At 47.1% G+C, this 25,209-nt stretch overlaps 11 non-coding genes and 3 pseudogenes across 11 annotated transcripts; 12 read left to right on the top strand and 2 right to left on the bottom strand.

The window, feature by feature from the left end:
• Positions 1-25,209, top strand: part of LOC138242338 (zinc finger protein 850-like) — a 1,462,105-nt pseudogene that overhangs the window by 1,236,061 nt on the left and 200,835 nt on the right.
• On the top strand, positions 461-579 carry LOC138244551 (5S ribosomal RNA). The gene has a single exon (XR_011193166.1). It is a non-coding gene; the product is annotated as a 5S ribosomal RNA (ribosomal RNA).
• LOC138244730 (5S ribosomal RNA) lies at positions 1,117-1,235 on the top strand. The gene has a single exon (XR_011193345.1). It is a non-coding gene; the product is annotated as a 5S ribosomal RNA (ribosomal RNA).
• On the top strand, positions 1,773-1,891 carry LOC138244550 (5S ribosomal RNA). The gene has a single exon (XR_011193165.1). It is a non-coding gene; the product is annotated as a 5S ribosomal RNA (ribosomal RNA).
• LOC138244719 (5S ribosomal RNA) lies at positions 2,429-2,547 on the top strand. The gene has a single exon (XR_011193334.1). It is a non-coding gene; the product is annotated as a 5S ribosomal RNA (ribosomal RNA).
• On the top strand, positions 3,085-3,203 carry LOC138216781 (5S ribosomal RNA). Its single transcript, XR_011180493.1, has one exon. It is a non-coding gene; the product is annotated as a 5S ribosomal RNA (ribosomal RNA).
• LOC138217295 (5S ribosomal RNA) lies at positions 3,742-3,860 on the top strand. The gene has a single exon (XR_011181007.1). It is a non-coding gene; the product is annotated as a 5S ribosomal RNA (ribosomal RNA).
• On the top strand, positions 4,397-4,515 carry LOC138244549 (5S ribosomal RNA). The gene has a single exon (XR_011193164.1). It is a non-coding gene; the product is annotated as a 5S ribosomal RNA (ribosomal RNA).
• On the top strand, positions 5,050-5,168 carry LOC138216353 (5S ribosomal RNA). Its single transcript, XR_011180064.1, has one exon. It is a non-coding gene; the product is annotated as a 5S ribosomal RNA (ribosomal RNA).
• On the top strand, positions 5,706-5,814 carry LOC138219096 (5S ribosomal RNA; annotated as a pseudogene).
• Positions 6,350-6,468, top strand: LOC138217221 (5S ribosomal RNA). The gene has a single exon (XR_011180933.1). It is a non-coding gene; the product is annotated as a 5S ribosomal RNA (ribosomal RNA).
• On the top strand, positions 6,999-7,114 carry LOC138219128 (5S ribosomal RNA; annotated as a pseudogene).
• Positions 19,623-19,704, bottom strand: trnal-uag (transfer RNA leucine (anticodon UAG)). Its single transcript has one exon. It is a non-coding gene; the product is annotated as a tRNA-Leu (tRNA).
• On the bottom strand, positions 23,205-23,292 carry trnay-gua (transfer RNA tyrosine (anticodon GUA)). The gene is given in 2 exon segments: positions 23,205-23,240; positions 23,256-23,292. It is a non-coding gene; the product is annotated as a tRNA-Tyr (tRNA).

Raw genomic sequence — 25,209 nt, 5'->3', positions numbered from 1 at the left:
GTTTATTTGTCAGCTTTGGCGAGACACGGGTGCTTGTGTATTAGCGTGAGCGTTTTTTATTCTGATCATGAACAGTTTAACAAGTCCGCAAAGGATCGAGGAAAGGTTTATCGCCAGCTGAAAAGAGACACAGCGCTTCGGCTGTGCAGACTTGTTCGGCTGGCGTTCGGAGAGTCGCGTTTTTCAGAATTGTATTGAGATCGTTTTCCACAGAGCTCAGATGTCAAAGCACAGCAGCAGCTCTCCACAGCGATCCTCTATAGCGCCCTTTCTCCCGCAGCTCCGTCCTCATTGGAAGGAAGCAAGAGTGAAAGGCTGAAGTGAAATAGAGCGGGGACGAAGGCAGTGAAGAGAGAGAACGTGGGAAGAAGAGAAAAACGCAAGAGAAAAAAAGCAGCGTCGTAAAAGAGGTGACGGAGCTGTCCTCTCAATAAGAAGGGTGCCAGCGAGCCTTGCTCTCGCTTACGGCCACACCCCCTTGAGCACGCCTGATCTCGTCTGATCTCGGAAGCTAAACAGGGATGGGCCTGGTTAGTACTTGGATGGGAGACCGCCTGGGAATACCAGGTGCTGTAAGCTTTTAAGCGCAGGAGGCGCCCTATCCCCGCTCGCTCGCTCATTCCCCTGTTCACACGTGCAGTGCGGCTTGTCCGTCTGTTTATTTGTCAGCTTTGGCGAGACACGGGTGCTTGTGTATTAGCGTGAGCGTTTTTTATTCTGATCAGGAACAGTTTAACAAGTCCGCAAAGAATCGAGGAAAGGTTTATCGCCAGCTGAAAAGAGACACAGCGCTTCGGCTGTGGAGACTTGTTCGGCTGGCGTTCGGAGAGTCGCGTTTTTCAGAATTGTATTGAGATCGTTTTCCACAGAGCTCAGATGTCAAAGCACAGCAGCAGCTCTCCACAGCGATCCTCTATAGCGCCCTTTCTCCCGCAGCTCCGTCCTCATTGGAAGGAAGCAAGAGTGAAAGGCTGAAGTGAAATAGAGCGGGGACGAAGGCAGTGAAGAGAGAGAACGTGGGAAGAAGAGAAAAACGCAAGGGAAAAAAAGCAGCGTCGTAAAAGAGGTGACGGAGCTGTCCTCTCAATAAGAAGGGTGCCAGCGAGCCTTGCTCTCGCTTACGGCCACACCACCTTGAGCACGCCTGATCTCGTCTGATCTCGGAAGCTAAACAGGGATGGGCCTGGTTAGTACTTGGATGGGAGACCGCCTGGGAATACCAGGTGCTGTAAGCTTTTAAGCGCAGGAGGCGCCCTATCCCCGCTCGCTCGCTCATTCCCCTGTTCACACGTGCAGTGCGGCTTGTCCGTCTGTTTATTTGTCAGCTTTGGCGAGACACGGGTGCTTGTGTATTAGCGTGAGCGTTTTTTATTCTGATCAGGAACAGTTTTACAAGTCTGCAAAGGATCGAGGAAAGGTTTATCGCCAGCTGAAAAGAGACACAGCGCTTCGGCTGTGGAGACTTGTTCGGCTGGCGTTCGGAGAGTCGCGTTTTTCAGAATTGTATTGAGATCGTTTTCCACAGAGCTCAGATGTCAAAGCACAGCAGCAGCTCTCCACAGCGATCCTCTATAGCGCCCTTTCTCCCGCAGCTCCGTCCTCATTGGAAGGAAGCAAGAGTGAAAGGCTGAAGTGAAATAGAGCGGGGACGAAGGCAGTGAAGAGAGAGAACGTGGGAAGAAGAGAAAAACGCAAGAGAAAAAAAGCAGCGTCGTAAAAGAGGTGACGGAGCTGTCCTCTCAATAAGAAGGGTGCCAGCGAGCCTTGCTCTCGCTTACGGCCACACCCCCTTGAGCACGCCTGATCTCGTCTGATCTCGGAAGCTAAACAGGGATGGGCCTGGTTAGTACTTGGATGGGAGACCGCCTGGGAATACCAGGTGCTGTAAGCTTTTAAGCGCAGGAGGCGCCCTATCCCCGCTCGCTCGCTCATTCCCCTGTTCACACGTGCAGTGCGGCTTGTCCGTCTGTTTATTTGTCAGCTTTGGCGAGACACGGGTGCTTGTGTATTAGCGTGAGCGTTTTTTATTCTGATCAGGAACAGTTTAACAAGTCCGCAAAGAATCGAGGAAAGGTTTATCGCCAGCTGAAAAGAGACACAGCGCTTCGGCTGTGGAGACTTGTTCGGCTGGCGTTCGGAGAGTCGCGTTTTTCAGAATTGTATTGAGATCGTTTTCCACAGAGCTCAGATGTCAAAGCACAGCAGCAGCTCTCCACAGCGATCCTCTATAGCGCCCTTTCTCCCGCAGCTCCGTCCTCATTGGAAGGAAGCAAGAGTGAAAGGCTGAAGTGAAATAGAGCGGGGACGAAGGCAGTGAAGAGAGAGAACGTGGGAAGAAGAGAAAAACGCAAGGGAAAAAAAGCAGCGTCGTAAAAGAGGTGACGGAGCTGTCCTCTCAATAAGAAGGGTGCCAGCGAGCCTTGCTCTCGCTTACGGCCACACCACCTTGAGCACGCCTGATCTCGTCTGATCTCGGAAGCTAAACAGGGATGGGCCTGGTTAGTACTTGGATGGGAGACCGCCTGGGAATACCAGGTGCTGTAAGCTTTTAAGCGCAGGAGGCGCCCTATCCCCGCTCGCTCGCTCATTCCCCTGTTCACACGTGCAGTGCGGCTTGTCCGTCTGTTTATTTGTCAGCTTTGGCGAGACACGGGTGCTTGTGTATTAGCGTGAGCGTTTTTTATTCTGATCAGGAACAGTTTTACAAGTCTGCAAAGGATCGAGGAAAGGTTTATCGCCAGCTGAAAAGAGACACAGCGCTTCGGCTGTGGAGACTTGTTCGGCTGGCGTTCGGAGAGTCGCGTTTTTCAGAATTGTATTGAGATCGTTTTCCACAGAGCTCAGATGTCAAAGCACAGCAGCAGCTCTCCACAGCGATCCTCTATAGCGCCCTTTCTCCCGCAGCTCCGTCCTCATTGGAAGGAAGCAAGAGTGAAAGGCTGAAGTGAAATAGAGCGGGGACGAAGGCAGTGAAGAGAGAGAACGTGGGAAGAAGAGAAAAACGCAAGAGAAAAAAAGCAGCGTCGTAAAAGAGGTGACGGAGCTGTCCTCTCAATAAGAAGGGTGCCAGCGAGCTTTGCTCTCGCTTACGGCCACACCCCCTTGAGCACGCCTGATCTCGTCTGATCTCGGAAGCTAAACAGGGATGGGCCTGGTTAGTACTTGGATGGGAGACCGCCTGGGAATACCAGGTGCTATAAGCTTTTAAGCAAAGGAGGCGCCCTATCCCCGCTCGCTCGCTCATTCCCCTGTTCACACGAGCAGTGCGGCTTGTCCGTCTGTTTATTTGTCAGCTTTGGCGAGACACGGGTGCTTGTGTATTAGCGTGAGCGTTTTTTATTCTGATCAGGAACAGTTTTACAAGTCCGCAAAGGATCGAGGAAAGGTTTATCGCCAGCTGAAAAGAGACACAGCGCTTCGGCTGTGGAGACTTCTTCGGCTGGCGTTCGGAGAGTCGCGTTTTTCAGAATTGTATTGAGATCGTTTTCCACAGAGCTCAGATGTCAAAGCACAGCAGCAGCTCTCCACAGCGATCCTCTATAGCGCCCTTTCTCCCGCAGCTCCGTCCTCATTGGAAGGAAGCAAGAGTGAAAGGCTGAAGTGAAATAGAGCGGGGACGAAGGCAGTGAAGAGAGAGAACGTGGGAAGAAGAGAAAAACGCAAGAGAAAAAAAAGCAGCGTCGTAAAAGAGGTGACGGAGCTGTCCTCTCAATAAGAAGCGTGCCAGCGAGCCTTGCTCTCGCTTACGGCCACACCCCCTTGAGCACGCCTGATCTCGTCTGATCTCGGAAGCTAAAGAGGGATGGGCCTGGTTAGTACTTGGATGGGAGACCGCCTGGGAATACCAGGTGCTGTAAGCTTTTAGGCAAAGGAGGCGCCCTATCCCCGCTCGCTCGCTCATTCCCCTGTTCACACGAGCAGTGCGGCTTGTCCGTCTGTTTATTTGTCAGCTTTGGCGAGACACGGGTGCTTGTGTATTAGCGTGAGCGTTTTTTATTCTGATCAGGAACAGTTTTACAAGTCCGCAAAGGATCGAGGAAAGGTTTATCGCCAGCTGAAAAGAGACACAGCGCTTCGGCTGTGGAGACTTGTTCGGCTGGCGTTCGGAGAGTCGCGTTTTTCAGAATTGTATTGAGATCGTTTTCCACAGAGCTCAGATGTCAAAGCACAGCAGCAGCTCTCCACAGCGATCCTCTATAGCGCCCTTTCTCCCGCAGCTCCGTCCTCATTGGAAGGAAGCAAGAGTGAAAGGCTGAAGTGAAATAGAGCGGGGACGAAGGCAGTGAAGAGAGAGAACGTGGGAAGAAGAGAAAAACGCAAGAGAAAAAAGCAGCGTCGTAAAAGAGGTGACGGAGCTGTCCTCTCAATAAGAAGGGTGCCAGCGAGCCTTGCTCTCGCTTACGGCCACACCCCCTTGAGCACGCCTGATCTCGTCTGATCTCGGAAGCTAAACAGGGATGGGCCTGGTTAGTACTTGGATGGGAGACCGCCTGGGAATACCAGGTGCTGTAAGCTTTTAAGCGCAGGAGGCGCCCTATCCCCGCTCGCTCGCTCATTCCCGTTCACACGTGCAGTGCGGCTTGTCCGTCTGTTTATTTGTCAGCTTTGGCGAGACACGGGTGCTTGTGTATTAGCGTGAGCGTTTTTTATTCTGATCAGGAACAGTTTTACAAGTCCGCAAAGGATCGAGGAAAGGTTTATCGCCAGCTGAAAAGAGACACAGCGCTTCGGCTGTGGAGACTTGTTCGGCTGGCGTTATGAGAGTCGCGTTTTTCAGAATTGTATTGAGATCGTTTTCCACAGAGCTCAGATGTCAAAGCACAGCAGCAGCTCTCCACAGCGATCCTCTATAGCGCCCTTTCTCCCGCAGCTCCGTCCTCATTGGAAGGAAGCAAGAGTGAAAGGCTGAAGTGAAATAGAGCGGGGACGAAGGCAGTGAAGAGAGAGAACGTGGGAAGAAGAGAAAAACGCAAGAGAAAAAAGCAGCGTCGTAAAAGAGGTGACGGAGCTGTCCTCTCAATAAGAAGGGTGCCAGCGAGCCTTGCTCTCGCTTACGGCCACACCCCCTTGAGCACGCCTGATCTCGTCTGATCTCGGAAGCTAAACAGGGATGGGCCTGGTTAGTACTTGGATGGGAGACCGCCTGGGAATACCAGGTGCTGTTAGCTTTTAAGCAAAGGAGGCGCCCTATCCCCACTCGCTCGCTCATTCCCCTGTTCACACGAGCAGTGCGGCTTGTCCGTCTGTTTATTTGTCAGCTTTGGCGAGACACGGGTGCTTGTGTATTAGCGTGAGCGTTTTTTATTCTGATCATGAACAGTTTAACAAGTCCGCAAAGGATCGAGGAAAGGTTTATCGCCAGCTGAAAAGAGACACAGCGCTTCGGCTGTGGAGACTTGTTCGGCTGGCGTTCGGAGAGTCGCGTTTTTCAGAATTGTATTGAGATCATTTTCCACAGAGCTCAGATGTCAAAGCACAGCAGCAGCTCTCCACAGCGATCCTCTATAGCGCCCTTTCTCCCGCAGCTCCGTCCTCATTGGAAGGAAGCAAGAGTGAAAGGCTGAAGTGAAATAGAGCGGGGACGAAGGCAGTGAAGAGAGAGAACGTGGGAAGAAGAGAAAAACGCAAGGGAAAAAAAGCAGCATCGTAAAAGAGGTGACGGAGCTGTCCTCTCAATAAGAAGGGTGCCACCGAGCCTTGCTCTCGCTTATGGCCACACCCCCTTGAGCACGTCTGATCTCGGAAGCTAAACAGGGATGGGCCTGGTTAGTACTTGGATGGGAGACCGCCTGGGAATACCAGGTGCTGTAAGCTTTTAAGCGCAGGAGGCGCCCTATCCCCGCTCGCTCGCTCATTCCCGTTCACACGTGCAGTGCGGCTTGTCCGTCTGTTTATTTGTCAGCTTTGGCGAGACACGGGTGCTTGTGTATTAGCGTGAGCGTTTTTTATTCTGATCAGGAACAGTTTTACAAGTCCGCAAAGGATCGAGGAAAGGTTTATCGCCAGCTGAAAAGAGACACAGCGCTTCGGCTGTGGAGACTTGTTCGGCTGGCGTTATGAGAGTCGCGTTTTTCAGAATTGTATTGAGATCGTTTTCCACAGAGCTCAGATGTCAAAGCACAGCAGCAGCTCTCCACAGCGATCCTCTATAGCGCCCTTTCTCCCGCAGCTCCGTCCTCATTGGAAGGAAGCAAGAGTGAAAGGCTGAAGTGAAATAGAGCAGGGACGATGGCAGTGAAGAGAGAGAACGTGGGAAGAAGAGAAAAACGCAAGGGAAAAAAAGCAGCGTCGTAAAAGAGGTGACGGAGCTGTCCTCTCAATTAGAAGGGTGCCAGCGAGCCTTGCTCTTGGTTACGGCCACACCCCCTTGAGCACGCCTGATCTCGTCTGATCTCGGAAGCTAAACAGGGATGGGCCTGGTTAGTACTTGGATGGGAGACCACCTGGGAATGCCAGGTGCTGTAAGCTTTTAAGCGCAGGAGGCGCCCTATCCCCGCTCCCTCGTTCATTCCGCTGTTCACACATGCAGTGCGGCTTGTCCGTCTGTTTGTCAGCTTTGGCGAGACACGGGTGATTGTTTATTAGCGTGAGCGTTTTTTATTCTGATCAGGAACAGTTTTACAAGTCCGCAAAGGATTGAGGAAAGGTTTATCGCCAGCTGAAAAGAGACACAGCGCTTCGGCTGTGGAGACTTGTTCGGCTGGCATTCGGGGAATCGCGTTTTTCAGAATTGTATTGAGATCGTTTTCCACAGAGCTCAGATGTCAGAGCACAGCAGCAGCTCTCCACAGCGATCCTCTATAGCGCCCTTTCTCCCGCAGCTCCGTCCTCATTGGAAGGAAGCAAGAGTGAAAGGCTGAAGTGAAATAGAGCGGGGACGAAGGCAGTGAAGAGAGAGAACGTGGGAAGAGAAAAACGCAAGGCAAAAAAAGCAGCGTCGTAAAAGAGGTGACGGAGCTGTCCTCTCAATAAGAAGGGTGCCAGCGAGCCTTGCTCTCGCTTACGGCCACACCCCCTTGAGCACGCCTGTTGTCTGATCTTGGAAGCTAAACAGGGATGGGCCTGGTTAGTACTTGGATGGGAGACCGCCTGGGAATACCAGGTGCTGTAAGCTTTTAAGCGCAGGAGGCGCCCTATCCCCGCGCGCTCGCTCATTCCCCTGTTCACACGTGCAGTGCGGCTTGTCCGTCTGTTTATTTGTCAGCTTTGGCGAGACACGGGTGCTTGTGTATTAGCGTGAGCGTTTTTTATTCTGATCATGAACAGTTTAACAAGTCCGCAAAGGATCGAGGAAAGGTTTATCGCCAGCTGAAAAGAGACACAGCGCTTCGGCTGTGGAGACTTTATTAATAAGGCCCCTCAGTAGTTGAGATCTCTGTTATTCCCATCTAGAAACATGCAATCAGCATGTTATTGCTGAAGCAATAGTCACAACATTATTCCACACCTGGGTGAGATGCGGGTTATGATGACAGTCATGCTTTCTACACCTTATACTGAGCTCAGAAATGGACCAAGCGGACATCTCACGAGCAGATCCCTCCGCGTATAAGAAAGGCAACTTGTCTCAGCAAAAATACAAAAAGGCAAAAACCCCACACTTGGAATGCAAACCTACCCTAAAAAGGAAACACGGTTTTAAAACGAACTTGATTTTCCCCTGGAGAAACCTTTTTATGGACACACATCGCATCTATTACACATGTAGAACTAAATATAAAGATAAAACTTAATATAAGAAGTCATGACATATCACACATGACGAAGTCTGGTCCAGAATAAACAGTTTACACTGACCCACCTTTATTTACCCTGGTCACTCACTTCTATTAACTGTTTAACTGGGTAACAAATTAATATTTGTTTCAATTTGGGATCTACACCTGGGAGCCCTGAAATGTTGGCCAGAGGGGAGAAGCTGATATTCAGACGTGAGAATATATTAAAATAAAGGATCTGATGTTGTTTTTCACCTGTCTAATCAAAGCTTGTTCAAAAATTATCTGATTATAGGACACACGAGTTTATAATCATACTCATTCCACTTTTTAACCCCGTATATATGCACAATATGAAACGTATATACACTAAATCTCACGTGTGACTCCCATAATATACATTTCTTTACGAAAATTAGGAACACTTACTACAATTATCAACCCCCCATGACGAGGCAATATTTCATACCTTTGTTTCTTTGTGGGTTCAAAGTTCTGTCCTGTCGTTTCACACGTAATGTTTTAGTAGTTATCTCAATTTTCCTTTGCAATTATCTCCAAGATCATCATCAACTTTTTGTAAAACGCTATGGACAACTGATATTTAAAGAAAGTCCTGTACCAAAACGTCTTCGTAGGGAAAGACAACTTTTTTTTCCTTACGTTAGTCGCTACACGGTTACTCAAAAAATCCATTCACCGCCTTTAAAAAAAAGTTTCGTTTTTTATTGTGGTTCACTGACATTTCTGTCACAATTCTGAGGGACCCCAAATAAAATTCACTTGCCGGTATAAAGACGCCGGCGAGGATAAGACAGGTATCGAGCCACCTGCGTATCTAGCGGACGTTTAAAATAAAAAAATGGCGTGTAATGTTGCGAAGGGCTACTGTTTTTTTTATAGTTTGTCGATTGTAAGGGACGTGGGCCGCGACAGAAATACTGGACGGGGTGGGAAAAGCTTGATTGATGGTTTGTTGTACCGCAACGGTCACAATTGACTCACCAGCAAAGATGGCGCCGAGGCCACATCGGCTCCCTCCCGCCCTGCCTTGCACCGAAGCTCGAGCTGCGGAGCGCGACGCCAAACCGCCAGTCCACGTGCGCGGGCGCCGGACATAGACGTCATAAACCCTTCCGAGGCGCAGGAATTATAGATCACTGTAGTTTCTTCTGGACCCGGGTTAGGGACAGTGTGCCCTCCGTGAGAGTCTTCTGAGGAAGCCAGTGTCTCATGGGTGTCCAGGCTTGGTACCATCTGTCCATCACAGGACACACAGACACACACACTCACACACCCTGGACAGGACACCAGTCCATCACAGGACACACACACACTCACTCACACACCCTGGACAGGACACCAGTCCATCACAGGACATACACACACCCTAGATAGGACACCAGTCCATCACAGGACACACACACTCACACACCCTGGACAGGACACCAGTCACTCACAGGATACACACACACACTCACACACCCTGAACAGGACACCAGTCCCTCACAGGACACACACACACAACCTGGATAGGACACCAGTCCCTCACAGGACACTCAGACACACACACTCACACACCCTGGACAGGAACCAGTCCATCACATGACAAACACACATTCACTCACACACCCTGGACAGGACAGCACTCCATCATAGGACACACACACACCAGGGCCAGTTTTCCCAGAAGCCAATTAGCCCAAAAGCCTGTCTTTGGACCCGAAGAACACAGGGAGAACATGCAGACTCCACACAGACAGCACCCCCCCCGGGTCCAGACCCGAGCCCGGAGCCCCCCCGCGCTGAACCCCTCCGTACAGACGGCCGCACACAGCTCCGTTGTTCCCGATTCCCGAGGTGATCTGTTAAAAGAAGCCGGTGTGTTGCCTCCAGGTGACATTTCCTACTGGAGTCAGGACAGGAGGCTCTTCTGTACACAGAAGGGGATGGGGGTGGGGAACAAGCCGCCCAGCCCTGTGGTTGAAGCCGATACCCCGGCTTCTCTCCAGACACAGCTGGGTGAGCTCCTCCAGTCAGTACAGGGGGCTCTACTGTACACAGAGGGTGGCGGGGGTGTGGAACAACTCCTTTGTTCGGGGCCTTGGGGCATTCTTGTTGTGAAAGGCGCTATATAAAAAAACTGAATTGAAATTGAATCTTACAGGTTTGGGTTTTTCGGAGATCTTGTCAGAGATCTTGTCTGACGTGCCATTTCAAAAACGTAACGACACTCCTCACGTCCGAGCGCCGCCGGTCTGTGACGTAACGTATGCTTACACAACCATGACGGTTTCATCATGGACAGCACGAAAGCCCGAAAAGTGGTTGACGTTTTAATTTGGCGATGGATCCCAGTTTTTTTTTTATTTTGGAGGCCAAAGAGGACAAAAAAGGAAACGTCTGGAGGTGGATCGATGGTCATCTCTGCGGTTGTTCTGATGTTCTGGAAAAAACAAAACAAAAAAAAATGGCTCGCTTGCCCGGTCGTGTAGTGTTTCCACACCCCACGCAAATCAACTTCTCTTCGCCCCCGGGGGCTCGTCGCCCGCCGCACCCCTCTCACGTGATAGGGGCTTCCCCCGGCTGTGACGTACTTACCCTACCCCCTTTTCCGCCAACGTCATACCGAAGGTCGCGCTTTGGGCCGCGGTGATGTTGACGGACTGTCTTGTAGCGTGAGAAGGGTTTAAATTTTGACTTAAGGAGTTGGCCATCATTATATTTCGCGAGGTATCATACGGGGGGAAAAAGAACATTTATATTTATCAACCTACTAGTAATACTGGGTGGATGTCACGTTCCCCAAAGTTCAGTGCCTCTCTCTAATAAAGTAGAAACGCGACATTAAACTCCGTTCGAAACGGGAGAAATCACCAGGACACGATACAACTGACGTCCGGAAAATAAAAAAATAACTCCTATTCCCATTTGTAATGACCCTGTCGTGTTTTTCCCGGTGTGCGCTTCTCTTTCGGAGACCGTTTCTCTCTGGTGTTGTTTTGCTGTTGGAATAAATGCCGAGGTGACCCTTCTGTGTGGAGTCTGCGTGTTCTCTCCAGCGGGTCGTTTCCTCCACCGCAGGGGCTGGTCAAACCGGGGTCTCCCAGTCGTCACAGAAGTGTGTGTCGTTTTGGGTGGTGGGGGGGGTGCATCGGGGATACTGCGCCCCGAGGGGGTGACCTCTCACCTTACTCCGGACAAAGGGAGAAGACCTGTACCTTCACGAGTCCGGGTTGTGAAAACTTCTTCTGGCAGTTCAAAACGTTTCGAAGAGATAACAGCGCTACCCTGTTTTCCATTTCTATCGTGTATTATTATACAGTCATAAGTATCTGTACTGATCACAGAGTCCCCCTCTCACTGCCAGGACTGAAGCCCAGTGCAGCACGAATAATAATAATAATTAATAAGTCTGGACCCTCCCCTCAGAGCTCTTCCCAGGTCAGGGTGATCCCCTCCAGCCCCCACAGTGTGCAGCCCCTACCTGGATGATGCTCCAGTCCGCTCAGCACACAGCAGCTCTCAGTGGGGAGGAGAGCAGAGGGATGGAGCCAGTTCAGAGAGGGGGGTGATAAGGAGGCCATGATGGGTCAAGACCAGGGGGGGAATCAGGCCAGGACACTGGGGTAACACCCCTACTCCTCTCCAGAAACACCCCGGGATTGTTAATGAGCACAGAGAGTCAGGACCTCGGTTTGACGTCTTATCCGAAGGACGGCGCCTGTTTACAGTCCAGTGTCCCCCGTCACTATACTGGGGCATCAGGACCCACACAGACTGCAGGGTGAGCGCCCCCTGCTGGCCCTACTAACACCTCTCCCAGCAGCAACCTCAGTTTTTCCCAGGAGTCTCCCCTCCAGGTACTGACCAGGCTTCTACCTGCTGGGCTCCAGTGGGGAGGGGGCTGCTAGCTGGGAGCTGCAGGGTGAGATGGCTGCTGGGCAAACGATGGCTAAAGAGCTTCCTAGGACACCCTGGAGTTCGTGGTCAACTTCCTTCTCTTCAGACGGAGGTGGCTTGAAATCTGTCTCGTTTCAAGGAGTATTGGACACGATGCCCCCCCTGCTTTAGCCCCGCTAACTGGTGGCACGCCGACAACGAGGGCTCTCGGCCTCAATCCATCAACCACAAACTCTCCGGGATGAAAGAGAAAGACAGACTCTGTTCGTTCGTTTCGGGGGGGGGAGGGAAAAAAACAAAAGCTTTTTTTAAAAAACATTTCAATGATGCTTAACAAAAGAACAAAAATTACAATACAGATTAATGTCAAGGGACACCCCCCCCCCATCTTACGATCATCACAGGACCTTAAAATAATACTTAATAATACAAGGTCATGCAGACGATCTGAGGACTCAGGTGGAGATAATGTGAAAGTTTTCCACAGTCCAGTCTGGGGTCCCTCAGCTTCAGTCCAGACTGGGGTCTGGGGTCCCTCAGCTTCAGTCCAGACTGGGGTCCCTCAGCTTCAGTCCAGACTGGGATCTGGGGTCCCTCAGCTCCGGTCCAGTCCAGTCTGGGGCCCCTCAGCTCTGGTCCAGTCCAGTATGGGGCCCCTCAGCTCCAGTGCAGTCCAGTCCAGTCTGGTGTCCCTCAGCTCCAGTGCAGCCCAGTCTGGGGTCCCTCAGCTTCGGTCCAGCACAGTCTGGGGTCCCTCAGCTTCGGTCCAGCACAGACTGGGGTCCCTCAGCTTCGGTCCAGACTGGTGTCCCTCAGCTTCGGCCCAGCACAGACTGGGGTCCCTCAGCTTCGGTCCAGACTGGGGTCCCTCAGCTCCAGTGCAGTCCAGACTGGGGTCCCTCAGCTTCGGTCCAGCACAGACTGGGGTCTCTCAGCTTCGGTCCAGACTGGGGTCCCTCAGCTTCGGTCCAGCACAGCCTGGGGCCCCTCAGCTCCAGTCCAGTCCAGTCTGGGGCCCCTCAGCTTTGGTCCAGCACAGTCTGGAGTCCCTCAGCTTCGGTCCAGCACAGACTGGGGTCCCTCAGCTTTGGCCCAGCACAGACTGGGGTCCCTCAGCTTTGGTCCAGCACAGACTGGGGTCCCTCAGCTTCGGTCCAGCACAGTCTGGGGTCCCTCAGCTCCAGTCCAGTCCAGTCTGGTGTCTCTCAGCTCCGGTCCAGTGCAGTCTGGGGTCCCTCAGCTTCGGTCCAGCACAGTCTGGGGTCCCTTGGCTCCAGTCCAGTCCAGTCTGGTGTCCCTCAGCTCCAGTCCAGTCCAGTCCAGTCCAGTCCTTGGTGGGGAACGCGACTCCGATCTTAGCTGGCACAGAACCAGGAAAGGAACCTGGAAAGAATATTGTTATTGCAGGTGTGAGGGACACAGACACGGACATCACCATGACATCAAACAGCAAGAGGAGACTCCTTCTTGAATCACAGACACGACCGGGCGGCGTCCCCCTGTCTGCTCACCTGCACCTCCTCTTCTTCTTCTTGTCCTTCCCGGCAGCCTGCTCCTCCTCTCCCTCGCTCTTCCTCTCCTGACACACGGTCTCCGCCGCCTCCATCGGCTCGTCCTTATCATCTGTCTCCACCGACATGCAGCTCAGGGACTTTAAAAAGACGCACCAGCACTTCTGAAGCAGAGACAGGAGAGTCACGTTAAGAGTCGGACTGGACACTCCAGGACATGAACACTGCACTGAGAGAGAGAGGGGTTCATACACACACACTGACTGGACACTCCAGTACATGAACACTGCACTGAGAGAGAGAGGGATTCATACACACACACTGACTGGACACTGGACAGGAGTAAAGAGAGAATCAGAGCATTACCCACTTTCTTTTTCTTCTGTCTCACAGGAGGTGGTGATTGGACCTCCTCCAGCTGGAGTCCGAGTAGGGAGAGAGGGGGCAGGAGAGGGACAGCACAGGGAGAGAAAGAGAGAGACAGGTGAGTCAAGTGTCCCAAGAGTACAGAGACTCTGCTGAGATCACACTCGCAGTGAGTGAGCCTGGGTGTAGCCCACTAATACTGACCCACTGTACACCATAGGACAGAGAAGAGGAGGAGGAGAGAGACACACTGCCTAGACACCACAGGACAGAGAGGAGGAGGAGAGAGACACACTGACTGGACACCACAGCACAGAGAGGAGGAGGAGAGAGACAGTGACAGACAGGGCTGACAAGACAGACAAGATGGCGAAACTCCACCACAGACAGGACAGGAGGCAGGGTGGGACCAGCACTGACCTTCTTCCTCTCTCCTGCCGGAGGAGCTGTCTCCACCTCCTCTTCCTCCTGCAAGTCAAGAGACAGGCTGAGAGAGAGACGGGCTGGTGGGACATCGGCGAACAGAGCTGAAGGCAGAGAGCCGGGGAGACAGGCCCAGCTGGGACAACGCAGGACAGACAGAGAGACAGACAGAAAGGAAGGAGAGAGAGACACAAAGATGAAGGCACAGAAAGACAGCAGGCAAAGAGAAAGATTGAGATTGAGGGACAAACAAACCGAGAGAGAGAGCGGAAGGAGAGAGAGAGAGGAAGGAGAGAGAAGGACAGACAGACTGACAGACGGGGCTGAAAGAGAGAGAGACAGAGAGGCAGGGACAGACAGACAGCAGGACGAGAGAGAGACAGAGATCGAGGGACAATAATTTGGTTTCGAAATTTATTCTGAAAATATACAATCATTCACTCCTGAAAAATATCGAGTTCAAATTATACATTATGTACAATATTGTAATCAACATATGGCTAATCATCAAAAATAAAAAAAACTGTACTGGGGGACACAACTGGCTGTGCTGTTCTGGACAGAACACACTGAGGTCCAGTTTCCACCTCCTGCAGGATCAAACAGCACCTCCACTGGCTCTCCAGTGAACAGAGGGACAGACAGAGAGGCTTCAGGCTGCAGGGTGACATTGTCTCTGTGAGCTGAAAGACAATCAGGACAGAGGATGATATAAGAACACACTCTGTCAAGAATATAGAGCCCTCTAGTGATCCTACTGTAGACCTGCTCACCACCCACAGTGACGATCACAGTGCTGATACTGCTTCCATTAAGGTCCCTCACTGTGTAGTTGCCCTGATCAGCTGGAGTGAGGGAGCGGAGTGTCAGAGAGCTGTTCTGCACTGACACTCACTGTTCGTAACTGGGGCCAGGGAGCCCTGCGCTGCTCAGTAAGACTATACGATTCCGGACAGATCGTGCAGGATCAAACAGCACCTCCACTGGACCAGCAGTGTGGAGGGGGGAGACAGAGAGGCACCAGGCTGCAGGCTGTGGACTTCTGAGTGAGCTGAAAAGGGACAGGTAGAAACATGTTGAATATTTAGTTTTACAACAATACCTTGAGTTTGGACTGCGATCAGCTTCATTTTGTATTTCAGCTGTGAAAATGCAATTTCAAAAATGCACGCCACAGTCATGTTAGGTTCAAGTTACAGTTGCATCACAACTCAATACATTTGCAATTCACTTCTGAGATAATTGTTCCTGGTGTTTGTGTTGTGTATGCCTTGCAATGGAGGGGTGAGAAATAATGGACTTATTACATTATAATGAATAATAATTGCTTACACTTATATAGTGCTTTTCTGGACACTCCACTCAAAGCGCTTTGCAGGACATGGGGACTCCCCTCCACCACCACAAATGTGCAGCATCCACCTGGATGATGGGACGGCAGCCATAGTGCACCAGAACGCTCCCCACACACCAGCTATGAGTGGGGAGGAGAGCAGAGTAATGAAGCCAATTCATAAATGGGGGTTATTAGGAGGCCATGATTGGTAAGGGTCAATGGGAAATTTGGCCAGGACACTGGGGTAAAACCCCTACTCTTTTCGAGAAACACCCCGGGATTTTTAATGACCACAGAGAGTCAGGACCTCGGTTTTACGTCTCATCTGAAGGACGGCACCTGTTTACAGTTTTTCCAGTGTCCCCGTCACTATACTGGGGCATTAGGACCCACATGGGCCACAGGGTGAGAGTTCCCCCTGGTGGCCCCACTAACACCTCTTCCAGCAGCAACCTTAGTTATTATTGTGAAGAATGAAAGAATATTAGGAACATGAAAAGGTTGAATGTTTTAAATGCGTTTTTTTACTGAAACATCCGCTACAGAGATGCGCACACACGTCATTACAAACGCACACCTGCACAGAGACGTCCTCAAGCGCCTTGTTCACAATTATGGGCTCCAATAGGAACAAAAAACGCCAGCCTGACAACTCGAGCATTCAAACCAAGAACCCAACACGTACTTATGTTGGCAGCCTGTGCAGAAAAGCAGAAAGAACCACAAGCCTTCTCTATTGGGAGGAAAAACACACACTCCCTCTCTCACACTCCTGATTTCCTTAAATAGCTCATTCTTCATCTCTGACTCCTACATACAGTATAGCAGCGCTCAGTCTGCTTTGAATAAGCCATAAATCTAAGATTTGTTTTATCTGTTCCTCTTGTCTAGGCCTAGAGCTGCTTTTCATAAAAGAGCTGTTTGCATAAATAGCTAGGGTTACAGCTGAAGACACCAGCTTCATCCCCCAGTGTCTTATACGTCGGGAGCAAGAGAAGAGGGCCAGGCCGTGCCTTTTCATAGATTTTTCTTCTGAAAAGTCAGTTTCTCAGAGGCAGATTTAGCCCCTCATGCATTGTCGAGAGATAGACAGGCCCGCGCGCGAACAGTTAGAGCTGCACCCTCACACAGAGTCAGACCCGCACAGACACGTCCTCTTGTTTAAACAAATACACAAACCTGACGGCGCTCACAATGATCCAGACACACACACACACACACACACACACACACACACACACACGACATCAGTAGTCACTCTTGCACACTGGACCCCAGCTCAGTCCTCACCTCCAGCTCCTGCAAACCGCTTCGAACAAACTGCATTAAGAAAATTAGGTTGCGTTCCGGTAGCAGGCCATCCTGGGCACCAGTGTGAGTTACACACTCATTTGTAAAAGCCCTTCCGCATCGTCGGGCATGCTTCACAGTGCTGGACCTGGGGTGTGGGTGCTGTCTGTGTGGAGTTTGCATGTTCTCTCCCTGGTCTGTGGGGGTTTCCTCCAGGTGCTCCAGTTTCCCACAGTCCAGGGACAGGCTGCCACTTTCACTGGGCAGTGCACCGTCACCGTGGCAGCATGGTGGGTCGGATCTGATTTCAGTCTTTATTTCCTTTTTTAGAGATCCTGTAACCAGTACCTGTTCTGACATCCCACCCTGACATCCCACCTCCGCCACTCTCTGCGTAAAGCAGTATCTTCAGGCCCTGACATCCCACCCCCGCCACTCTCTGTATAAAGCAGTGTCATATGGCCCTGACATCCCACCCCCACCACTCTCTGTGTAAAGAAGTGTCGTATGGCCCTGACACCACCCCTCCACTCTCTGCGTTAAGCTGTGTTTTCAGGCCCTGACATCCCTCCTCCTCCATTCTCTGTGTAAAGCAGTGTCATATGGCCCTGACATCCCACCCCCACCACTCTCTGCGGAAAGCACTGTCATATAGCCCTGACACCCACCCCTCCACTCTTTGAATAAAGCAGTGACGTCAAGCCCTGACATCCCACCTCCGCCACTCTCTACGTTAACCCCTGTTAACTCGCTTGCTGAATGATCTCTCAAGAAATCCCTGGTGAGATTCAACAGGTGTTTTCTTCAACAGCCACTAAAAGTCTGATGACCTTCTCTGGATTTCCTGAATATGATGTAAAATTAGTTCAAATCATTTGGTAGTTAACAGAACAAAATGCTTTGGAGGTACATTTAAAACAGCAGAGCAACACTGTAGCACTTCGTGTGTGACTGAGTTTAAATGTGTAAACCTGTCTCTCTATGAACACGAGCAAAGAGTTCTCACTCAACAGAAGATTGCGATGTGAGCACAATAATGTAAGACATCTGGTGATGCCAGGGATTGAACTCGGAACTTCATACATGAAAACCATTGAACTACATCCCCTATGGCACAGATGGTGGAACTGACTTAAAGATGTGCATATGTTCACTGACCACAATCCACCCTTCATGAATAATTGAAATGAATAATTTATTTTTATATCCAGTCACATGGGCGACGGTGGTTGATTCTTCAACGGGGGAGAACGTTTTTCTACCTCCTTACTCGACTGTCTTTCAATTATGTTTTCTTTGAAATCTTTTTGCATCTTTTAAGTGCTTGCGATTAAATTACGCATAGAAAAACAGCAGTACAGTTGATGTTCATGGACCGATGCACACAACTCCAGTGATAAAGCCGTCTGTAAATATTGTAGAAGAACGTTAAAGGGCGAAACAACGCTCCAACCACGGGAATGGTAACAAGAAGGATCGTGTTCTTATTTAATATGTGCTTTTGAATTGCCTTGTCAATACACACAGGCTTTAGAGATGGACAAATAATTTACAGTGGTGTTTGTAAACAAAGATGGAACATGTTTTTTTCTATACCAGGAAGAAAGGAGCAGAGTCTTAAACTTTAAGAGACAGAAACAATACCTCATCACAGCTAACACTAATTAAAACAACATCACAACAGAAGAGTGAAGCCTTGGGTGAATCAAATTAGTTTTCATTGGTTGTCTGTGTCTTCATAACTTTGTAGGTGAGAGAGAGGATTGCGAAAATGTGCGGGTGCTTCTTAGAAGTGTGTTGGTAGTACAGGTGACTTCCAAATAATTGAGCCGGGTTTTAATCCCGGCCAGTGCATCCCCAAACCTTTTCAAGATAATCATTTATCCAGTAGCACATCTCCTGAAACTAACATTCGAGGTAGGAAGCGTGCTCTTAAACACCAAAACACTCAAAAAGGAAGAAGCAGATCTCTGTACACAAGACAGTAGTGCGATATTAGAATTTCTGAGTTCTTGATGGATTCAGGCTCCTTCTCAGAGGTCCTTGCTCGCCAAATAACTTTACATCTGAGGAAGAGCACCACGGAAAAAAAACCCAACTCAACAAGCGAGCGTGTTGGTTGCTCTTGCTCTTAATGCAAGGAGCTGTTTTTTTTTCCTTGCAATAATCATTATTAACCAAAAACAGTAGCACAGGTAAGTCGCATTTGTGATTATGTCACTTCTCTGCTTCAGCAAGGTCAATAAAAGACTCTGAAAGTAGTAAAGCAAAACTGAACTCAAAATCATATTAGGAATTCTGAGCGATATCTCCATACAGGTAATCCAATAAGAACGTTGAAATATTTGAATATAATCTCTCTATATATTTCGCTGCTTTTTACCCGGAGTAAAACTATTGGATTGAAGGAATGCTAACCGCTGGGTTAAAATGTATAGTTGTTATTTGGAGAAATCTGTAAACTCGTGATCTTATATGTTTTAAAAGACAGCACAGGGAAAAACGACAGTGCTGATTATTTTCCAGAGACAGAGCACTGATGACCTCTCCGAGCTGATTGATAAAGCTCACCCAGTGGATACTCTAGCAGAACATTCACCTCTGTATCCAAAGAAACGACAGGAACAACATCAGGAAGCACAATCAATTCCCCTTTTAAATCTTTCCTGTAAGGTATGCTATGTGAATCCATGAAGTTAATCCTCTGATCTCTTTTGATCACGAACAAAGTATTTCTGATGGAGCGCTATGTTCAAAGATTTAATAAGCTTTACCCCTGCCAACGATTCGGCGTGAAGAATTAAAAGTTTCACAGACAAAAGCAGCTCACCACCACAGCCAATATTAAATGTACTTGCCGGTACACTATCATGTGCACTGCCTCAAAAGTGATCTCGGCAGACGTTGTTCCCTACATAAAGCTGAACGTGCCAAAGAGAATTTCTATTGAGAAAAAATATTTTTTCTGCCTTGATGTTAAGCCTGTCTTTTAGAAAGTCTATCTCTAAACACCTCCCGCAGCCTAACAAAAAGCGCTTTTACTGATTGTATTGCAGGTCTTAAAACATTAATATTTGGCAGCAGTGGGATTCAAACCCACGCCCCCAGAGAGACTGGAGCCTAAATCCAGTACCTTAGACCACTCAGCCACACTACCTTCCTCCATACCCATCTTCACATTGCTGGCTTGGACTAGGGGGGGCTTCAGCTCTTGTCGTCAGATCTAATGATATCATGACATGTGGAAGTGACTGCACCTTCATCTTCCGAGATGCTTTCAATAACACAAACGCTACTTTCACTGGCACAAACACAGCAATAATGAAGGTGGTGGGATTCATCCTTTGTGCTGTTTGTAGGGGTGCAACTCTACGGTGATCTGCTGACTTGAAGAGCAAAAATCAAAATCCTCTGCTATTACTGTTGCTTTTTTCATAGTTTCTTCAAATCCTTCATTTGAACGTAGATTTTGAAGGATATTGATGATAATACCACATAAATTGTGGTTTTCTTGTGATCGCCAATTTTATTCAAATAACAGCCTTTTTTACAGTTCCTTGTGTGTTTCACAAGGTATAATAGCCCCCTTCGCATCCTCAGCTAACATATTTTAAAATTACAATAGCTTATACAGCATGCATGTTTACATTTATATTAAAATTAAAGTAAATATACAAGAATACATACAGTGCTAACCCAATAATTCTTGTCAGGTTCTGCAACAAATCTGCGTTGTTTTTTTAACATGTTTCAGCTGAGGGTGCAACAGGAGTATAAATGAATTTTCCCGCCAGCCATTCAAAGACCAAATTCCATGAGTGAACATTATTTTCTCAGATGTTGCCGGCATTGGACTTTGCCGTGGTATTGAATTATGTCCACAACTGTTGTAGTAGTTCCTTCTTGAAATTCAACACGTGCAAAGCACTCGTAATATCATAGGTGTTAAAGTTCGCTGAGTCTATTCGAGTCATGGTGTGTATCCCTGCCTATCATTGGGAGACGGGTAACTTTTTTACACTCAGATTCCAATCTTCAATGCTTTGTGTGAGAGCTTACATAACTTTCATTTTCTCACAATTTCTGACGATTGTTCCAAAGGGGCACCCTGTCAATTCCGAATACTTTTCAAAAATCTGCCTGCATGTTTGATTATTGTCATTTCATTTAGAAAAAGTTCAATATTGATCATAACTAAAGAAAATAATGATCACGAACAAAAAAGGGATAAAGATGCAAGTCGATCTTGAATCAGAGTTGGGTGAAACGGCTTCTGTTCTGATATGGTTGTATGAGAAACAGGAGGAATCGCCAATCTCCTATAGAACATGAGTTGAATCAGGAGTGAGACATTTCATATACTCGTGCATATGTCAACGCCTGACCTACATCGTAAAACTAAATTAAAAACTAACATTAAGTTGTCAGAGTCATTCATTTATATACAAACAAGAGACAGACCAAGTAATAATTCTACATTAGTTCAGGTGGGTAAACTTGAACTAACTAACTAATAAACCTTTTAATAATTCTACATTAACGTGTCCTACATTAATCAGACTAATTGACATGGTCTGATTCAGAGTCTGTGCAGTTCGTGCTAATTACAACAAGGACAGTTCTGATCCCTCATCACCGAACTGAACACAAGTTCAGCTGTTCTCCAGTTTTGTTACGCATGGTTTTTCATTGCAATTGAGTTCAGAGCTGGAGCTGATCTCCAGACAGTACAGTGTTTTGGGTAAGTTGTCGAAATTCGCATGAGGCTGCAGACAACTTACCCAAAGTGTTTTCTATAGCTTTCAGGTGGAGTTCATTTATATAAAACAACGTAAGTGGTATAAACGCAACAAGCCAGACGGCAGTCCAACTTATAATTTTCTGACGCGAGGCCTGACGCGTTATTCATTATGCCACTGACCCTGCTATTGTAGTGCTAAAAAACACGTTTTCTACATTTATGTCTGTTCACTCTAAAAACTCTAAAAAGGACAAAGGGTTTGTGTGTCCCGCTAAAATTCCGCTTCATTTCGAATGCAAATAAAAACCGTTTTGTTCCAAGAAATCATAGATTTGTCACATCCTTCATACTATACTTCTCTCTTGTATTAGTAAAGCATTTTGATTTAAACTGAACAATATATGAAAGGTTTCATCTATACACTTACACATAATAAGTATACGAATAAATACTCGGAAGAAGCCGCAGCTCAGGTATTAGAGAGATTTAAAATCGGATCGGAGGATTTAGAGTCCAGACTGCAAACCAACAGCTTACATAGGTCTTTTATAGAACCCTTTTGATTTCCTCTACTTTGTCCCTGTGATGTCATTGTCCTGCTCGCAGCCGAGCCCGACACACGTCTGGTTTCTGTCGCTTGACGCACACCCTGCGGTCCATGCGGGTCCTAATACCCCAGTACAATGAAGGGGACACTAAACTGTAAACAGGTGCCGTCCTTCGGCTGAGACGTAAAACCGAGGTCCTGACTCTCTGTGATCATTCAGGAGAATGGTGGTGGTGGAGGGGAGTCCCCATTACCTGTAAAGCGCATTGAGTGGAGTATCCAGAACAGCGCTATATAAGTGTGCGTAATAATAATAATAATAATTATTATTGTAATGTAAAATGCAATAAAAAATAAAAAAATATCAAACTTTGATTCAAAATAGATTAATGTAAAAACTGATAAAGCTAATGCTTTTTTCAGGGCTATAGCTGTAGCTGCGAGAAGGTTAAAAGCGCACAAGTGATCTGTCTTTCGTCAAAGTAATTGCCGGAGCAGTAAGACGCAGAGCACCATCCAGCAGCTGTAGACGATGTTCGGGGAAGAGCTAATTCTGTTTTTAGCACAGGGAGTGAGAATGAGCTCAGTCCGGCTCCGAGCAGAATCGATCCTGGTTTGGTTACAGTGCGCCTGAGGATCTTTGGATCGCAACGTAAAAAAAACAATTGCTCACATCGTGTGACTTCCACGACAGGAAGGAAAGATATCACTTAAAAAAATCAGAACTGAAGATTTGGATCCTGGGCCTCAATTTGATCAAATTATTAAAATAATAATTATTAAAATATCAAATTGTGTTTCTGCAACATTTCGTGCACAGTACGCCATTTTTATCTAAAAATAAAACAACAGTCACAACGAGAGCTTACACGCAGTCTGGGGTATATTCCCCTTTTATATTTTTGCCACTTTATATCGAACCTGTTATACTCCCAGAAGTGCACAGTAGCTTGTACAAATGTACAATTCACCACTGGTATAAACAGATGTGTGCCGTGTTTGCCTTTGTAAGCATTTGTTTAAAAAATAAGTTCACAATACAATAAAAACACAGAAAGCACAAACTTCATAATACAACGATACAAAACCAATACCAAATCATTATGCCAATTAAGTACCTATTCTTTGAAAACAGAGAACACCTTTATATCTACAAAAAACTTGACATTTGTATGTATTTTTGAATTACAAAGCAGACAGAGTAGTCCCTTAATTCAAAGATCGGATCTTGGCCAAAACAAGACAATCAGACGTGGGCTGAATTCGGAACAGGAACCTCTACTTCGTCGTTTATTGAAGTTTTGATAAATGTCTGAATGAAACAGATTCGCTTTTTTAACTCTTTGATTAAAGTACACAAAAAGCACCTTCCTTCGAGCCGGAATCGAACCAGCGACCTAAGGATTCCCTACTGACTCCACTACAGTCCTCCGCTCTACCAACTGAGCTATCGAAGGGACGTCAAGCAATGCTCCCTAGCACATACTGCCCAATGTAGTGAAATGTTCCGGGTGATTTAAATCCCACTTCGACATCAAGTTTCCAACTCGTTTCCTTAGTCTTGTTTACCTTGAATTTAAGCCACGAACCAGGATTCTACTGTATAAACTTCCAGGGATATTACAAAATGTTTGATGGGCCATCAATCATTCCAGGCGGAAATTGACTCCTTTTTTTTCTCGAGGGATCATATTAAACATTTCATTAGTATCGAGAGGAGGATCACCATGAGACACAAAACAAATAGTTTCTTTCTGTCTTTATTAGAAAGTAGCGTTTGTGCTACATTAATAATATTTTCGTGGAAATAAAGAAGTTTCGAAATGTGGTTTTGAGTTAAATATTAGCGTGTTCATGTAATTAGTTTGTGTTTGTCATTACTATATATATATATTGCCATGTTACTAGAATTTGTAACTGAAGTTTACTAGTTGTGTTTTTTATGATGGTTAGACATTTGTTGATTACAATATTGTATATAATGTATAATTTGAACTACATATTTTTCAGGTGTGAATAGTTGTATATTTTAAGAATAAATTTCTAAAATAAATCATTGGCTTTATTTACTAGTTTCTACACCTATAAAAATCTTTCTTTGATGTATAATAGACCTTTAACTATATATGTATAGTAGTCTTCTAAATTTATCCGTATAATAAACTACAACCATTTATGTATAATAAACATATAATCAATTTCATTCTAGACCAGTTACGGAGCACAGTTACTCGTGTGGTATGCGTTCAATAGTCGTATATTCTACATCTTTTGCGCACTGGGATGTGCCGATTTTAACTTGGCAAACCAAGATACACATTTTCTAATGAAACCTTAATTAAAAGACAGTTTGTTTCTCGAAAGCGTGTTATGTAAAAAAAAGAGAAAAACGAAAATATATGGATGGTAATCTTTCAAAGCTGAAGATTTTACTTTTGAAAAATTGACATTTTATGTACTGTATGCAGATGCATTCGCTGGTTTTAGAACTTTGCTGTACTTCCTGAATCATTTTCAGTATTATAAAGTGGGTGTAGATTTTTCTTTCAGGTTAGGACGCGAGTGTGTACATGTGTTTGATTTTCGTTTCACTGATTCTCATTGAAGATTTGGGAATTAACGACGAAAGAATCAGTTGCCTCGGAAAGCAGAAGGTTTGGTTCTCAACGATATTGAAGACACGCCCATGTAGAGCAGCGGGTGATGATTTGTGCTATAAAAGACCAAGTGCTCAAAGTGACGTCTGCGTTTACCGTTTAGACTTTTCATCTCGGGCGCACTTTTAGAAAGCAAAGATAGAGCAGTTGTGTTGAATCACATTATAACAGCTGTCAGCAGAGTGGCGCAGCGGAAGCGTGCTGGGCCCATAACCCAGAGGTCGATGGATCGAAACCATCCTCTGCTATGTACACTTTATGCACGATTGATAAGCATACCATCAGTTTAATGAAGTGCATTAAAACTGTTTTTTTTTCTCTCGTGTGTATGAAAGCTTCACACTTAAGGTACTCTTTCATCTTTACCAATAGCAGATGCCCAAATGTATCTTTGGTTGTTCTGCGATCCTTCATAGTTTCCTCAATTCCTTCAAATGAACATCCATATCAAAGCAATTATGTATATATATTACAATTAAGGTACATATTAAAAATATCAACGCACATTTGTATAATGCTCATTTAATAATGATTGTCAAGGATTGTCAAGTTCTCCAACAAATCTGTGTTCTAATTTTAAAATATTTTTGCTAAGGATACAACGGGTGTATAAATGAATTCTCCCAACAGCCAGTTAAAGAAAAATTCCACACGTGAAGATGGTTTTCTTGGACATTGACTTAGGTACTTATTTGTTTACTTGTTGTAGTTGCACAC

Source organism: Lepisosteus oculatus, chromosome 14 (genome assembly GCF_040954835.1).
Source record: "Lepisosteus oculatus isolate fLepOcu1 chromosome 14, fLepOcu1.hap2, whole genome shotgun sequence".
NCBI classification, from domain to species: Eukaryota; Metazoa; Chordata; class Actinopteri; order Semionotiformes; family Lepisosteidae; genus Lepisosteus; species Lepisosteus oculatus.
This window is presented reverse-complemented; position numbering and strand designations above follow the sequence as displayed.